The 5,580-nt window shown below is 43.2% G+C and overlaps 1 pseudogene; it reads right to left on the bottom strand.

Moving 5' to 3' along the window:
• Positions 1-112: 112 nt before the first annotated feature.
• LOC102833390 lies at positions 113-1,374 on the bottom strand (annotated as a pseudogene).
• Positions 1,375-5,580: the final 4,206 nt, after the last annotated feature.

Genomic DNA, 5,580 nt, shown 5'->3' with positions numbered 1-5,580 from the left:
CTCTGTATATGTCTATGAGGTCAAGCTGGTTGATTGTGTTGTTAAGTTCCTCCATGGCATTGTCAAGTTTCTTTCTGGTTGTTCTATCCCTTTTGAGAGTGGTGTGTCCAAGGTTGGGTCCAGGGGCAAGGGTTTGGCAGGGCAGTCTCACCCTGGGGGTACTGGGGCTCTCTGAGAGCACAGGCCCCAGGCTGCTACCAGGGGACCAGCCAAGGGGACCCTCTTTCCTAGATAATTCCGGCAGGGTGGGTATTGCTGGATGGACAAGGCTGGTGGTGCTGAGCTTCAGAACAGTTCCAGGGTCTGTGCTGCCAGGATTGGGACCTAGCCTAAAGGCCACACCCATCTGTGAGTTGTCCATTCCTGCAGATGAGGATGATGGGACAGAACTAGAAAGGTAGGATTTGGGACCATCCTGGAACCAGGGTTTGGGGTCCACAGTGGATTTGGGCATCATACCAGAAACATCATTCCCTATCCCTGAATTTGCTCTTAGAAGAGTTCCTTTACTGGTCAGGGGTGCTGAGAAAGAAGGAGCCCTGGGCTGGGAGGGTAACCATTCTCTGGGCCTGAGGAAGGAATGCTGGAGTTTACCGGCTGGGAAGAAGAGGTGGACCAAGAGCCCACTGGATTCTCACTACCATGGCCACCAATGCCACCATTTTGGCCACCAAGGCCACTCTCAAATGACCTGCTGGAGGCCCTAGATAGCTGCGGCTGGTACAGACGATGATTCCCAGAGGGTTTGGGCAGTGATGAGTTACTCCCTAGGGTGTCAGACCATCCACTCCCTACAGCCGACCTGATGTTAGGGGGCACTCCTGAATTGTGACCCCACTTTGAGCTTACCGTAGAGAGGTTGTCATAGTAGTCTCCATGAGTGTGGCAGGAAGAATTTTTGCAGGGGCCTGGTTGGTGGAAAGCAGACAACTCAGAATTCTTCGAACCCTCCCCAGACACACACTCCTGGTTGCCATGGTGCATGCCATGGGCAAACAACTTGGCTCTCTGCTCCTGGGCTGGGTATAAGGCCTGCACAGCAGCAATGATGGTGGATGTCCCAGGTGCCACTGCAGAGGCAGCGACAGGAGGCTTGGCGGCACCATCCAGAGCTACCTTGCTGCCTAAGTGGCCCCAACCATAGACTGGACCTTGGCCTCCCCTGGGCAGGGCCTCCTCCTGGAAGAGCTGTTGCTACTGCCAGAGGTGGATTTGGGGCATCTTGGTGGCAAACACTCTGCGAGTTTCCTCAAACTCGGGGTTGTTTCCTGCACCCTTGTCCACCCGGAGAAGTCCATCCTTGGAGGCCTCGTACAAGTTCAGGTCCTCAATGAATTTACTGGCCTCCAGGCCCAGGTCGTCATACTTATCCATGTTGCTGCCAGATGCTCCAGCTTAGCTCAGTGTCTGGTGTGAGTGAGGTGAGGCAAGGAAGAGAGAATGCTGGGGAAGGTCTGTGGTTCAAGTCCAGCCCAGGGCAGGTAAAGACTTCCACCAGTCCAGCATGAGGTTCATGGCCCCAAGTCTTAAAAGTCCCGCAGTTCATGTCTCAAGGCCAGATGGAAGAAGTTTTTCTAACTCTTGTTCTCTAAAGCGCGTACACGTGGGGTCGCCTGGTGGCGCTTCACTGTCCACGGTCTGGCGTGAGAAGTTTTTGTGTTGTTTTTTTACCAAATCATAAAAAAAAAGAAAGAAATTGTCACACAAACAACAAAAAAAATCACATTATCTTTAAGCACTCAAACTCGGAAACCCACAACATGGCAGCGAGCAGCCATTGGGCGGAGGCTGGGTGAAGTTGGCAGGGCAGGGAGTAAAGAGGCCACCAGACGGCCTGAGCAGAGCAAAGGCGCAGCTACAGCAGGCGCTGGCATGTCCAGCGGGCTGGTGCTCCCTTGGTTTTTCTCCGGCGACCCGGGGGGGCTCCAAACCCAGCATGGTCGACGGAAGAGCGGGGGCCCGGGACACATGGACTGGCCCGATGGCAACAGTGGCGCGGGCCCGAGGTCTTGTTTGTATTTCTTGCAATCCATGTTTTTTTTTTTTTAAAGTTTTTATTGTGAATTGAGTGATAGTTTACATGGGAGAACATCGGTTTTACAGTCATTCTGTCGTATTTCCTTTCATTACAATGATTACAACAACCTCCTTGCATCATCATTTAACAGTATTATCTTCTATTCCCTTCTGTTTTGTTTTGGGGGTGGATGTATACAAAACAATCATTTAAATATACAACCATTTAAACAACCAAAGGACACATTCTTCAACCCTGCCACCTGACTGCAAGCACACAGCCTTTCTCTTTCCATAAGTGCAGAGACCTCAGCTGTGTTATCTTTCCATGTCATCATCTGTGTCTCCATCTCTTGTGCTGCTTCTTCTCTGGATATTGTATCACATTTCACTCATGTTCTTCTCCCTTTTTGGTCACAGGGTCCTCTCTTTGTGGACTGTGAAATTAACTACTACTCTTCCCTTTGTTTTACAAAATGTCTACCTTTACAGTTGTGACAGTTACAATTAGTCATGATAACAAATTACTCACTATTGATTCATAAGAATCTTATCCACATCTCCTTTCACCAGACCTGTCTAGACAAGATAAAAATTATTCAGTGGGGATTCTACCTTCCCTTGTATTCTGCAACTAAACTCCCTCTAAAAACTTGTAAGCCAGTCACTTCATGCTTTTAGTGCCCTTTCTCTCCCCATTTTAGGTAGCCAATGTCTAAGTTACCTGTACCTGTCAACCCTGTGTACAGAAGGTATGAGAATGATCCTTGATGTGAAGATTCCTTCCCTCGCACTTGGCGTTTTGGACTACTACATCCATAAGTATAGCCCAAGTTCATCAAATTGTAGCAATTTATGCTTGGTTCCTTTATCAATTTTTTTTCTTCCTCTAGTCAAATTCTGATCATCCAGCTATCAAAGTTATGTCAAATGGGTACTATCTATAAGTTTGGGAATTTTTGTGCATCTACACTCCCCTCTTGTTTTTTTTTTTTTTTCTTTGACATTTTGACATGACTCAAGTACTTTATTTGTATTTCTCAAACACCATAAAAAGAACTTAAAATATACAGTCACACATCTTGAAGTATTTTTATTGTATTATTTTTAAGCACTTTCATGCACTGCACTTACACTCTCTTGTTCCCTTAGAGCCTGTCTTACCCTAATTCTCCCAACCCAACTGCCTTTTTTTTTATTGTGTGATAATTTACTTGGGGGAACATTAGTTTTACATTCATTCTATCATACATCGTTTCATTGCTATTGTATTCTTGCTATGAACATTGGAGTACATATATTTTCCCGTGTTGTGGCTTGTTTTTCTTGTGGGTAAATACCAAGTAGAGGAATTGCTGGATCGAATGTTATTTCTATTTTCAACCTTCTGAGGAAACACCTTATTGCTTTTCATAGAGGGAAAAAATCTTTTGCAACTACATATCGGATAAGGGACTAATTTCTAAAATATATAGGAAAATGCTACACATTTACAAAAATAAGACAAACAACCCAATTAAGAAATGGGCACAGGATATGAACAGACACTTCACCAGGGTGGAGATCCGGGCAGCCAACAAACATATGAAGAAATGTTCACAATCACTAGGCATTAGAGAGATGCAAATCAAAACAGCAATGAGGTACCATCTCACACCAGCAATAACAGCAAAGATCAAAAAGTTGAGGACAATAAATGCTGGCCAGGATGTGGAGAGACTGGGACACTCCTGAATTGCTGGTGGGACTGCAAAATGATCTAACCTCCACTCACTTCTTATCAACTGAATGTTTCACTCTGTTCTAGCCTTCCATGGCGATTTATTTGTCCATGGGTCCAGGAGTCCCCAGGTCTCACCATACTTTGGACCAATCAGACCTTCTTCTCTCTCACATCTGTAGGTTGACAGGAGTCTATGGAACATTGCCAAACTCAACCCATATATTCATTACTGCTTTTCCCCCACTTCCACTCAGCAGTAAACCAACGTGGTTGCCAGCAAGCTTACGTGCCTGCTCATACATTGTCTTTGAGTTTTAGTCTTGGAGGGGTGTTGTTCTGAAGGGACTTGATTGCTTGCCCTGATGGCTCCCCGGTGAACAACTTGCTTGTTCTTGTAGTAACCAATATGATTGACATTTTTGTTTTGGATTTTTCCTGTTTGTCTTTCTTTCAAGAAGTATCTTCTGTTCTTCTACCAGTTCTAGGCTGATTTTCTTGTCCTTTCAAGATAGAATGTCCCACCTCAGAAGGTTCTTGATGGGGATCATGATTATACCTAGGGACTTATACAGAACAAAACCTCCAGAAGAAGCCTATTTCACTGGGTAAGTTATAACACCCCTTTTAGGAATTCGAATCAGTTATAGGCTAAAGATGGGCTTACAAGCTTTCTATAATCATGTTTCATGATATTCCTTTGTATACCCCTCAAGTATCTAATTTGCAATAGTAGACAAGGGAAACCAAGATTCATAAGACAATCAAGCATTGTAACATTATTTCCCCTCTTTTACCCATTCAGATTATGCTCCAATCCCTGTATCACAGAGCCCTGTTGTTACAAGGTTTAGCATACATCACTATTTACCTCTGTCCCATTTAGCCCATGCAAACCTGACTAAGAGTTCTTCTATCTACCTTGTTCTTCTGCCCTCCTCCTTCTTCTTGCATATTGACCCCCAACACCCGAACTATGATGTGTCTATCTCCTACCCTGTGCTCTACCACACCCTTCCTCCTAATCCTGTTAACCAACAAAGTTTTTTGTTTTTGTTTTTCATTTTAGTATAGGTATTTTTTCTAAAGCTGTTACAATAATGATCTTATGCAATATTTGTCCTTTTGTGACTGACTTATTTACTTATTTTACTTAATATAATATCTTCAAGGTTCATCCATGTAAGGTGGTGGCTTGCAGCTTTCTTGTTATTCTTATCCAACACTATAACTCAACTGCATCAATTCTTCTATGGTCTTCCTTATTCACTGTCCAAATTTCACATGCATATGAAGCTGTTGAAAATACCCTAGTAGGATAAGTACTAAACCAGAGGGTTCATTTGAGCCTTAGTTTAGAGTCAGTGGTTTAAATCCACCCACCACTTTTCAGAATACCTATACAAGGTTGTTATGAATCAGATTGAACTTCACAGCATTTAACAACAACAACATGATCAGGAACACCTTAGTCCTCAAACTGAAATCTTTGCTTTTGAACACTTTAAAGAGGTCTTGTGCAACAGATTTACTGAAGGTAATATGTCATTTGATTCCTTCAATTGCTGCTCTCATCAGTGTTAATGGTGGATTCAAGCAAAATGAAGTCTTTGAAAACTTCCATATTTTTTCCATGTATCATGATGGAAAACAAAATTTTAAATGTCAAATAAAACTTTGTTGGAAATTCCAAATGTTGGCAAAGCTATTCCCTCCACTAAATTTGGTATAAATTTCTCAAAATGTTTAAGACAAATAATAATAATAATTATTATTATTAGGAATTGGACTTTCAACAAATTCTTCTTTGGAGAATTATCGTTTAAAAAATTAATCTAGAGTAA

Source organism: Chrysochloris asiatica, unplaced genomic scaffold (assembly GCF_000296735.1).
Source record: "Chrysochloris asiatica unplaced genomic scaffold, ChrAsi1.0 scaffold00447, whole genome shotgun sequence".
NCBI classification, from domain to species: Eukaryota; Metazoa; Chordata; class Mammalia; order Afrosoricida; family Chrysochloridae; genus Chrysochloris; species Chrysochloris asiatica.
Note: the sequence above shows the minus strand (reverse complement) of the source record. Positions and strands in the feature narration are given on the sequence as shown.